Source organism: Thunnus albacares, chromosome 3 (assembly GCF_914725855.1).
Source record: "Thunnus albacares chromosome 3, fThuAlb1.1, whole genome shotgun sequence".
Taxonomy (NCBI): domain Eukaryota; kingdom Metazoa; phylum Chordata; class Actinopteri; order Scombriformes; family Scombridae; genus Thunnus; species Thunnus albacares.
In genome coordinates, this window is record NC_058108.1 from 20,718,278 (window position 1) to 20,731,235 (window position 12,958).

Sequence of the window (12,958 nt, forward strand, 5' to 3'; positions counted from 1 at the left end):
GAAGTTGCTGAGAAAGCATTTGCCATTAATGTTGCTTGTTTGTGCTTTCACCCATACCCAAGTAAATGTCTGCTGTCAGAAAGGCCTGTTGGCAGAAAGCCTCTCATGCTCATGACTTTTTACTCCTTTCTTTTTTAAAATAATGACACTTATTATGTATTTTCCTTGTAAACTTTTGGGATAATAAATGTGATAAATATTATTAGAATGTGATCCAGTTAAAGAAACCGTGTTCAACTTGTAAACAATGAAGGGTACAGTTGAAGAGATGAAGAAAATAAATCTTGCTGCATGCTTTTGAAAAAGGATTAACTTACTTGATGATTTGTGTCAAAATAGACCATAGCACCCCAAACCCAATTTAAAAGTGTTTAACTGGGGCTTTTACTCAGTTGCTTAAACTGATAAATGTTGCTTTTATTTGTTACAATATCAGTGACTGAAGGAACTTGACAAAATTTAGTAGGTATGCAGGAGAGAAAATGATTGTCTCAGTAGTTTTTTCAGTGATAGACTTCTTTTCAATTGCACAGAACGCACTGACTCCAAAGAGGACATTATGATTTGATTTTTAAAATCAGATTCTTATATCGTTAAAAATACTTTTACCAAGGGTTCTTTTTATTTCGCTATTTTTATGCAATAATATTGAACACAAACAAAAACACCACCACTTTATGTATCAACATCCAGTGTTGGTCCACCTCATACCAAATAAAAGGCATATCAAATTTGCACCAGTCACGTCTGTGATATTCAGTTGTAACTTTATATTCTCTCCTTTTCATACTTGGCTAAATAAACCTAGTTTTATCTCTACAGCAAATACAGTCTTCGTGACCGTAGTTTTGCTGTAATATTCTGTCTTTGTAAGACAGATATTAGCTATACTATATTTATATTACTATTACTATAGCTGAAATTGGCAGGCACCCTGCAAAGAAATATGGCAAAGCTCAGAAATCCTCCCTACAATGTGTTCACTGACAGAGCGCATCCTCCGACCGGGAATCACGCATGCGTCAAACGCCGGAGACGCTCTGATTTGACAACCCTGGCATCTACCACACAGCCCACTATATCGCAAGGCTTCCCCGTCACTAGCGCACCATCGTCTGCACCTGCTTACTCTGTTGTTGTGGTTGGAGCGCTGGGAGGGGTCATTATTTCGCAGGGGGAACTGTGGGAGGAGGAGGAGGAGGAGGCATTTCCGAGACACCGACAGAAAAGCGTGTAGCCTCAGATTCAGCACCACAGGATTGAGGAAAGCGTCCGGACTGAGTCGATTTTCACTGTTCGCTGTGGGTTAACTAAAGAGGAGGGACACCATTTTTTTGGGGAATACACAGTTAAGCCAAGCGCTCAACACACACTTTGTGGACCTGCAAGAGGTGTCAACTCCAACGGTTTAAAGGTGCGTAACGTTAGTTTAGTTGGATGCTGTGGTTTGCCATCTGGGTGATGTGTTTTTTGCTAGCAGCCTGGTAGCATTTACACTTGCTGCACTGACTTACACCGCTGTGCTGCTAACATTAGCTTAGGCGAGGTCCGGCTTTTCATTCATCATTGTGCTTTAGCTTAAAATAAATAAATCTATTCAGCGAAACACTTTACAGTCATTTCACCACAACAGGCGTCCACAGCGTTTATTTTCTGAGCAGGGCTACTCTTGATAGCTAAAATCTCAGTGTCGCCCACTTTGCTAACGTTATGTTAACCGCACACCGAGCCCTGCTATCCAGTGAGCCCGGTGCTGAAAGCCTGCCCCGACCGACTTAACGCGAGCCTCTCGGGCAGAGACAAGCTAGGCTGCTATGCTAGTTTAGAGGCTAAGCTAACTGACACCGGCCACTTCTATGCTAGTAAAAATAACCGTAACACATCTGCATTAACGGCTGTTCAAACATTCATGGGCTCGGTAGTAAAGCTGAAACGTCTTCACTGATGTAAGGACCGCCAAGCGCCGTCTCTTCGCATATTTGCAGCGCTCTTAAATCTCTTTGTGTGGTAATTTTGCTTCTTTGTTTAATTGTCATTCTCACGAGCGGTTTAAGTAAACTCCCCTTTCGTTTTCTACTGCCATTGAATTACACGTTGACTATATTATTATTCTTCCGCTAATGATTAGGGATTCGTAATTACATCTTCTTGCTCAACTTGTTTTTTTTTAATAGCGAAGTACACAGCACTGTCTTGCCTCACCCTGTAAGTGCAACGTTACTTTATAGTAAAGTATCTATTAGGTCGTTTAACAATGAGTGTAATTAGTTTAAGTAAACTGGCAGGCTGCGTAAAAAACACAGCAACTCAAGCTTAACAATTACATCTACTGCGCCATCACGGCAAAAAAAGAAGAAAAAAAAAGAAGTGGATTCAGAGTGAACATAATCAGCCAAAGCCTGGCCGGTTGTTCATTCATAGCCTAGGTGAGTGTCTTGTATATTATACTCTGCAGCTTACTCTTGGTTCATTTGGCTCATGATTAACATGTTCCCCTTATTCATTAGCTGCTGCAGAATTGTAAATAATCAATACAGTTCCTGTGTGTTGTAGTGGACTAAGTGGGCTTGTTTACATACATGCATCATTCAGTCTACTCTGCATACTCTACAGCAGGAGTCAGACCAAAGCGCTTGTGACCCAGTGCAGTTTGCCACACTCCCTTCTTGTAACTGGAGATATGTAATCCCAGAGGCCTGTAGGGGTCACATAGTGGCTGTATTTAGAATCTGAACTTTTGATTGGCAGGGGGGCATGTTCAGACTTCACTGGCATGGGCTGTGTGGTTGTCTTGTCTTTTGCTCCATATGTTTCCCTTGTCCTTTCATTAGGCAGAATGCACAGCTTGCAACAGATGAGACAAAATCATTTTAGTGGAAAAAATATGATCTTATCTTGTTGTCTTGCGTGCTGCATCTTTGGGCACTTGAGTTTTAGTGAAGAATTTAGAGTAAAGCAATCACAAAGAAATATAATATGGGTGAGCTCCCCCAAGACAACAACAGATGTTATTTGCTTTCAGTCATAAGCCCCTTTCACACATGCACTGCAATCCTGAAATTTTCCAGACATTACCCGCAGGAGCCTTATGTGTGAATGCAAATGTCTGAATCTGTCAGACTGAACATTAAACAGACTTTCCCCTGCCAGTTCTCTAGTTCAAAGTCAGTGTTATGTCCGATTGAGCCTATGTGTGAATACAGTGGTGGATTCTCTGGAGAATTCACAGCAAGTGAGTGGGCTACAGCTGCTCACTGCCGAAAGTGCAACAAAATCCGGCAGTAAGGGAGATGGTATGGGCAATTTATCAAACAACTGTTGAACAAGCAGAACATAAACTTAAATAGAACGTCTTTAACTTCCAGCAGTCAACTGCAGCCCTCTCATCCACAGCCACTATTTTACACATGTGACTGGTGCTGGATAAACGCAGCGGGTCACCTAAGCTGCATTGTTTTTACTGTGCCTGAACGATCTGCTGTGAAGCTAGTGCTAATGGGAGAGAGGAATTCCTGTGATTTCTTGTGAAATAAACGGCGTTTTATTTCTGATGAAAAGCTTAGAAACGCTGAATTACAGCCGCGGCGTACTTTTTGCGTCATGTCCTGCCTCCTGCACCCCTCGCCTAAACTAATTGGAGTGTTTCCAGTAGGTGACAACACGTCTGACATGAGTTCATATGTGCAAAAACAGCTATGCAGTAATATCACTCAACATCCATCACTATACAACGAAAAAAGTTCTGTTTAAGGCTGCAACTAATGGTTATTTTTTTACATTTGATTAATCTGTCGATCAGTAATAGATCAATCATTTAGTCTAAAAAATGTTAATAGATATTCAATTTACAATTAAATACAAGGGGGGAAATAAAAAAAAAATCACATTTGAGGAGCTGACACAAGCTATTTTTTTTGGCATTTTTGCTTGTAAAAGGACTTATAGAATTAATTAATTATCAAAATTGTTGTTACTCAATTTTCTGTTGATTGTCTAATTGATTAATAGATTATGACAACATTACTCATTATTTTTCCCCTATTTCCCATCTTTGACTTAGCAGAAAAAGTAACCTGATAAGTGAGAAATTTTATCTTTGTAATTTTGCTTGATTAAAAACACTATACACTACAAATATCATATGGCAAATTTTGAATAGACAAAGACAAGGCAAGAGCTGTGATTCCAGGCTGCCAAGCATGGACAGACTCTTCTGCCCTTTGGGAAATAACTACATATGTGTATCGCTGTCTAACCATCTGCTTAAGACCATCTTTTATGCAAAGCTTATTTGTTTAAGCTTTAGGATAATTTTTCTGTCATTTTATAGTACACTACATTCACTTATTGAGCTTTGTGCATATTGTTGTTAGCCTGACTGAAAATGTGAATACCCACTTTCTTCACTGACTGTAAAATTAGCTCGTTTTGAGACAATTTTTTCCAGTTTTCAGTTCATACACTGTGTAGCACATCTCTTATTCCTCATTCTCCATTTCAGATTACTAGATTACAGGGTTTGACAGCCACCTGTATGCAATGATCTGAATGTCTGGGTTCAGATACTGTATGTCATTTTCAGTATAAAGCCTGTTTGTGTTACCATGGATAAGGGAAAGCCATAATTCATGGGTGAGACTATGCAATCAATGGCAGTCAGGAGTGCATTGTGTTCCCCGTCTCCTGGGAGAGGAAGCGATATTGGCTGAACACCGTGGAACCCCCCCTGTTGTTGTACAGAGCAGAGCTTTAAGGTAGCCATGGTACCCTCGCTAACTGGAACAGGATTGCCTCTCCTCTTAGGCCTTCTTTCACTCCAGCCCTTGCACAAATGTTTGATACTGTTTAAGAGATGAGAGATGAGGCGATAGAAACAACACAGAACAATCAATAGCTGTGCCACGCTTGTCTACCACATCAATTTTAACTCTCCTAACCCCAGGGTTTGTATTACCCTATGCTGCATTGGGGAACTGCACTGAACCGACAGCAAACATTTTCTGAGTGTGTGTTTTTGATAATGTTTTTTTTAAAGCAATATATTGTGTGTTTTTATAGTATTATTTGTCTCTATGTGGGACAGCATGTGACGTAGTCATAAGTTACATTTACTAGATTAATTTGCTGTTTTCCTAACTGTTTATGTATCCACATTGGACTATTAAGAAAAAAAGAAAAGAGCACTTTATTGTTTCAGGGGGGACAATAAAATAGATGATCCAGCAATGCTTGAAAGTATAGTGTCAGCAGCAGATTGGTGCAGCTAGAAAGAATGAGGTTATATTGTTAAGATCCTTTTCATGTCTGTAAGTCTGCCACAACCACGCCCACAAGGCTCAGCAGAAGGGCTGTTTAAGTTTATATTGTCATCGCTTTATTCTCTACGGGACTATCATTAAAAAAATCAATCAATCCATCCATCCATCCATTACTCTGTAGTGTGTGGATGGGTGTGGTTGAAAAACATTTCATCAAGACTCTGCTCACAAAGCATTGAAAGGCATTAGAAGTCAGGCTGATATTCTGTCTGTTTTTATGAAGTTAATAAAATATAAATAAATTAAAAGTAGGGTGTGCAAAAACGTACGTGTACCCCTTTGTATCACAACTTGACTTCTGTGGAAAAATTTAATCAAAATTTAATATCTTATGCTGCTGATCTGCTATTCAGGTTACAGCTAAATTTTTAACAGCACTTCATAGCTGTAGAAATTTTGCCCTTTTGACCAACATATGCCGATAATTGGCAGATTTTGTGTTGTGCAGTGGATTCAAATTGGAATGTGAGGTTCACTTGTTCATTTAGGATGTGATGTCATGAATTTTGATCTTCTGTATGTCTTTGATTATTGTCATGTAGCTACCTGTAGTTAGTCTGTACTGCATTATTTATGGTTTGGTTAATTATGTCATATAATATGGCTTGGTCTGTAGCCAGCACCTCTAAACAAGGTGGTCAGTTTCATGTGATGGTTGAACTGGATAAAATGAGAAAAACTCTTGGTGGCCAGAGATTTTGTCTCACACCCCCAGAGAAGTAGAGAAGGTAAAGCAAACATTCAATTCGCAGCAGCTCTATAAAATCTACCCATCTGAACTCATAACATTCAGAGAAAGGGTGGAAACCATGTAGTCCCTTACCTCACTGTATACCGTAGTGACTTAAGTTGACTTTCCCAGGCCTTTTTGTGCCATGAAAACCTTATTCTTGGCATGTTTGTGCATATAAATTTAGTTTTATTAAATATTTATCTGCAGGGAGTGTTTAGAAAGCTAGCTGTTCAAATGTTACTATTCTTACTTTAAAAGTAGGGGTTGACCGATATGGTTTTTGTCAGGGCCGATACCTATTATTAGTAATCAAGGAGAACGATAACTGATATTGAAAATGATATACATATACGATTATAAATGCAGTGGTGGAAAGTAACTAAGTACATATACTCAAGTGCTGTACTTAAGTACAATTTAAAGGTAATTGTACTTAATTTTAGTATTTTCATTTGATATTACTTTATATTTCCATTCCACTACATCACACAGGGAAATATTGTACTTTCTACTCTGTTACATTTATTTGACAGCTTTAGTTACTAGTTACTTTTAGGATTAAAATTTCACATAAAATAACGTAATTATGAGTTCATAAATTACAATACATTGTTAAAGATTAAACCAGTGGTTCCTTTTTTTGCTTGTGGACCGTCAAGCACACAAAATCAGTCTGTATTTGTGTCTCTTTGTCATGTTTCAGATGTCTTTGAGTTGTTTGCAGTTACACAAAAGAGACATTTCCCCTCACATGGTTTCAAATAAATAACTGTTTAAGGTTAAACGGGGTTAAACTCTCCAATATTTCACAAAAATGCAAAGATTAAAAATTCTTCTGAAAAATTAATCCAAATTCTTTTTTTGTAGCAGAACTATGTTTCTTATTCTTTCCTTCCAAATCTATCATCTCAAGAACCCTCAGATTTATCTCTTGAACCTTACAAAGCAGTTCAAACTAGCTCCACCTCAAGCAGCTACAACAAAAAAATGCTGCTGATGCATTGATTTATCAGTACTATTAATGTACTTTGTTAAATCTATTTAAACTATCAGTCACAGCCCGATTTTATGCAAAACAAGTACTTTTACTTTAACACTTTAGGTACATTTAGGTGATAATACTTCTATACTTTTACTTAAGTATGGTTTAAATGCAGGACTTTTACTTGTAATGGAGTATTTTTACATTATGGTATTGATACTTTTACTTGAGTAAAGGATCTGAGTACTTCCTCCACCACTGTTTAAATGTTATATTAACAACATGTGATAGCAGGGAACCTGTCATTCAAAACTAGGCTATTTCATTACTAATGATTACTATAGCTGAATATGTACAATAGCTATAGAAGTGACTATTCAACTCTGACAATTGTACACCATCTATACAGTCCGTTTATGGATTAACACAGGCCATAGATGCAGTTTCATTATGTCTAAAGTCTCTAGTCAAAGACAGCTTCAGGACACACTTCAGTAACGTTGCTATTAGTCATATGTTGAGACTTAGAGTATGATCAGCTCTGGTAAGTGACGTGCAAGAAATGTCATTATAGCCTATCAATTTTTTTGCTGTAATCAGGTGGCTAAATTATGGCTCACCAAATGAACTTACTGACATTCGCCATCGCATTCAAGTAAGCTCTACGAGACTCAACATTATCTTACGTTATATCACTGCAACAAAGTGTATAATTTGGGCATTTTCAGCAGTGTAACTGGGAAACTGGGCATGCTTGTCATCATAGAAATAGATCACTAGATTGTGGTGTTTAAAACTTCAGCATAGAGGATGGTGATGTTTATTGCAACTTCAGCAATATCTGCTGCTTTACCTTCGAAAACAAAGCTCTGCTCACTCGCTGGAGCTGCTGCAACCTGCAGATGTTTCTCTATGCCGTCTGTGGTACAGCAGCATGCACACCCTTCACTATTATAGGCTATTACGCATGATGTATAACCAGTCAGATAGTGCTGTGGGGAGGACATTGCCCGAGATCACAGAGTAGTGACTACAGACAGAGGGAGGCAGCTGCATCAGAGCCAAAGTAGTGAATATTGAAGAAAAAAAAAAAAAGATTCTGATAATTGTAGAAATACTGAATATCGGATCCGATAATCAGCCAGGCCGATAATTGGTTTACCCCTATTTAGAAATGTCCCTTTTTTATAAGCTGTTCTTTTAAAGTGCAAGGCGAGAGTATGTTGTTGTCATCAACATATTTCCTAGGTCCTATGTTACCAAGGTTAAAGTTAGGATCAGATAAGGATATGGGACTAAGATGGCTAAGGTCAGGCAACCTTAACCACTTGGTTAAGGTCTGGGCTAATTGCAGTTCAAGGGTTTATGATTATAGACGGTCATATAGGGTTAAATTGATCATATTAAACACTTTATTATTAATTATTATTATTAATTAATTAACATAGTAGAGGCATGGACATTTGTTTGTCATGTTAAGGGAAAATAGGATCTTTAGGACATATGGCAGTAGCTGCAGTTCCTTATTTAACTTGGATATTCTTGTTGATCAGTTATTGTTGGAAATCTTTTAAAATAGCAAAGCATGCAAACCAAGAACCTCCCTTTACAAAATTAAAGTTGTTCTTTGATAACAACTTTAATTAAAGGGAGAAATTACCTTGGATAAAGTGCGAGTCTTATCAGTGGAAAACATGTACAGAGAGAGAGCAGAAGGAGTTCAGAATTGAAAGAGTAAAATTTGTCAGCGAGCAGACAGCACCTTTTCTCAGTGAGATGTTGTAACTGAACTGCCACTGCCAAGATTTTTCACTACTGTTTTAATGATTCTTCTGCAGCCTCCCACAGATGTCATACTCTCCGGGGAAAAGTTACTGATTTTGACAAGATTGAATTGTTAATAGTATTTTTCGTCTGTTTGTTGATGGCCCTATTAGTTCTTACTGTCTGAAGTGTCAGCACAGCCTTTGTTCACTAGTTCAGGCAGAAGCACCTTGGCTAATTCCCAGAATTTATCCAGCTGATGTGGATTAGTTCATTGCCTTTATACGTGGGTATGCCTCACTAAGAATTCATGTTATTCATGCAGATGAGGATGGCCTGAACTGTTTTGTGAGTCTTTTTAAAGTTGGAATGTCATGTCCAAGTCCCTTTTAAGTATGGTAGTCATGGTGAGACATGGACTCGCTTTGGGGTTTGTTAGTGGTCCAGTATGATGAGACTTTGTTATTGTCAGCTTTCATAATCAAAACTAGTTTTACTAATTTTATTCAAGATTAAAGATTCAAGAATCTTTATTGTCCGTCACAATGTAACAGATATTCCTCTTTTACTTGGCTCAATCAAAGACAAAAGTAGACAAATGTAACAATGACGAAGTAGAAACAGTAAAAACATCAAAGTAAAACATCACAGTAAAATAAGTCATGAATGCTGCTGTAACATTAATGCTGTAATGTCTGCCTCAACACCAATACGCCCTTTTCAGGATATTCACTATGCTTAAATACTATGTTTAAGTTATACTTAACATTGTATTTTAAATAAATTGATATTATGGTAAATCTATATTAATGAGTTCAGATTGTATGTAAATTACTCAGGACTCAATATTATTCTGGTATAATTGTGATTGTGATATGAAAAATGTGCCTGTCTTGATCCCCATTTACTACAAAATAGATTTTTATTTTACCCATTAGGATAGTAAGAGTTGATGCAGATTGTCAGTCACGGTGTAAAAGTGGACAAGACCATAGCTCATAAAGTAGTTTATGTCTGCCTCAACAGCAAGGTCTCACTTCAATAGAAAGAGGCATTTGGTGAATTTTGTAGATGTAGCATGTAGGCATTAATGAATGGGCACTAACAATGCAGTTTGGTGAACTGTGCGTAATTTGTGTGCAAACATTCATGGTCATCACTTGCACGGCCATTGTATCTCTAGCTATGAGAGGTCATGTTAACACACTCCTGGTAGTAGAACATTTTCTCTGCACTTCTGCTATGTCTTTATCCTCTATTGTGGCACCTTATTGTTGTGATTCTATCAAAAACAAATCTGTGCAGAGAGTCTTGCTAGAGCGCATTTAAGTCTCTCTTTATCTGAGTTGTTCTGTCCTCCCGAAGCCTCATTTGTCTCTCCCAAACTCTGTCTCTCGTCACCCCCACCACAGGCTACATCTGGGACCAGTATGGGCCCCAAGCACTATCCCAGCCCCTCCCCCACAGTGTGTGTGCTCTGTCTTGGTGCATTAACTTTTCTATTGTTAGGTGACTGCTTTTCTTCTCTCCTCTTACAGAAAATCTATATGCTGACCAGGGGCGATTCTAGAATTTGACATCCGGGGCTTAGCCTAGAAGTGTGGAGTGGGGGGCTGGAGACATATTCTTTCATGGCTATTTTTTTTTTATTCAAAAGTTAAATCCATAAGTTTCGTACGATTTAAAACGAACCTATTGAGTCAAGATAAGATAGATCTTTTCTATAAATAAATCAAAAACTAGGGTGTTAAAGGCTTACTATGTGCCAGCTGCTTCCTGCTTTCCCTAGAAATGCCTCACAGTGCAATGAATGCATCCATTTTTCAGTGTCTTTAACCAGTTTCTCAGGAATTATCCACATATGTTTGTGTCATGTACCTTCTCATATTCTATGTTCTCCCTTTCTATCTGAATGCATCGCCTCGGTTGCTTCTTCAGCTGGGCAAACAGCTGTCAATGAGCACGACACCAGACTTACTTGATTCTTATTTAAGTCCAGCCAGCTATTTTATTACATTCCTTTTTGATTCTAATAAAGTAGTTTTGATTAACAAGTTGTGATTTGCTATGTGTGTACATTTACAACCGCTAGCCTAAGCTTCAAAACAATGTGAGCATGATGATAGAGAAACGTGACTATCTGTCTGTATCAGTCCCGCCCCCACATGCTCTATATGAATGTGTGTGTGCGTGCACTCAGCTGAGAGGTTGTGTCCATGGTTTCGCTCTATATTCTTAAATCTATCTCAGGAAAATGTACAATATTAACCTATCTTGTGCCTGAAATTGTGAAATTATGACTGTTGTATTATGTGTCTCATGGAGTGATGACTCTATGCTGACCAATGAAAAGTTAGCTTATTGGTACCTTGGACCCCAATAAGCTCTTTTATAATCATCTTTCCACCTTTGTTTTCCTTAAGCCAACACACACTACCCCTAGAATGTACACTAATACAATATGTTAGGCTCTGCTAAAGACACTCATGGTATGAGGACATGCCCGGGACATGTTAAACATCCGTGAAAGACATTTATTGAATGTAGTCTCTCATTTGCTTCTATCTCTTTAGGTGTAGTAAAGCGAATTTTCTCTTTGTGTTATTTGTGCGAATGTAACTACTGGACTCTTTGTGTTTATTCGCCCTAAACAGCCAATGTTCCAACTGTAGAGACGTTAGCTGTAAGTTAACTAGCAACAGATGCACCGACCGTGGCTGTTGGAGTTTGCCTGTGTGTTTGTGTTTAGCTCAGTCTCTGACTTGTTGGGATATGTGCAAATTTTTAGCTAAGATGGAACTGGTCAATTTGCGCAGTCCCTGTCAAATTTGTGTGTACTTGCATCTTTCCATTGACTTTGTATGCAATTGCACTGCCTCTAAAATTTGCAGATACAATCTCTTCCTCACTCTGTAAATATGGCTTCTGTAGTTACAGCTACAGGCTTCTATTATGGGCTCTGTATACCTATGCCATATCATGAAGCTGATTTGGAGAGGACATAATAAACTCAGCGTAGCACTTGTTTAACTTAAAAATTAAATAATAATAGCACTTGTTTAATTTAAAAATGATCAGACATTTCTTTTTCTATGATTTGAACTTACCTCCCAAAAGGCACCCAACACAGCTGTGGTTCATATTTTTTATGTTCACATTCATGTTTGAAATACAGTACATGCTACAAGACAGCAGATGGCTGCTCTGATTTTCTGTAGCAAGCAGCAGCAACAAAAGGAGTTTTAAGTCAAGTTAAGCTTTTTATATAGCCCAAAATAACAAATTTGCATGAGAGGGCTTTTACATTTTGGATATCCATGAACGGGAACAGAGGCATTCTGTCAAAAATATACATATTTGACAGAACTATAAATGCCTCTGATTTTTGTGTGTGTATGCATGTTTGTGTACATCCTTTATACTGTATAACCGTATGCCCCTTTCACACACAAATCCCTGTGTCTGATGCGGGATTATAAGCATGTATTCAACCGTTGCTTGACCCACTTATTTATTTAGACTACAGTCATGGGTTAATCCCAGGACACTAGTCTGTTTAATTCATCATTATACTGTCATTGGTTACTCCCATGACAATATTCAGTGATAAGACCCAAGCTTGGAATATAGTTCCATACACATTTTTTGGTTTACTTACAGTATAAACCACAGTAATAATAATAATAATAATAATAATAATAATAATAATAATAATAATAATAATAATAATAATAATAATAATTATTATTATTATCCATATAATTCGTACTGTGCTTTTCATTCACAGTGAATCTCAAAGTGATTATTATCTCAGACCATAGATATATTTGCGAAACAGTTGCAGAAATTAATTTCCGTGTATGTGCTGGCTGTAGTGATTGTTTACAGTGGAGATTTAATATAGCGGGTGAGTGAGCTAAGTGGTGTAATTTTATACTTTTTCTTTTATTGGTCAACTTATGGAGATTTAATGCAATCATATTCAATTATCTGTGAGATTTAGAAGAACAGAATTTATGGTTAAGAGAGTTATAAGTCACTGTCAGTATCCACTGTAAGACTAGCAATCCTATAATCATTCTAGTGTGACTAATTGTATAGCTACTGAAAAAAAAACCTGTGTTCACTTAAATCAAATCTGAGCATTGTCAGCTGAGTTAA

The 12,958-nt window shown here is 37.7% G+C and overlaps 1 protein-coding gene across 4 annotated transcripts in view; it reads left to right on the plus strand.

Annotated features, from left to right (window-relative positions):
- Positions 1–1,063: 1,063 nt before the first annotated feature.
- ctnna2 (catenin (cadherin-associated protein), alpha 2) overlaps positions 1,064–12,958 on the plus strand; it is a 337,649-nt gene continuing 325,754 nt past the window's right edge. Inside the window, exons 1-2 of one of the 4 annotated variants that reach the window (XM_044346939.1) lie at positions 1,073–1,414; positions 2,353–2,426. The gene's annotated coding sequence lies outside the window, so the exon portion shown is untranslated. Of the gene's footprint in view, positions 1,415–2,352; positions 2,427–12,958 lie in introns of all 4 variants that reach the window. The other 3 variants (XM_044346940.1, XM_044346941.1, XM_044346937.1) reach the window with 3 other exon arrangements.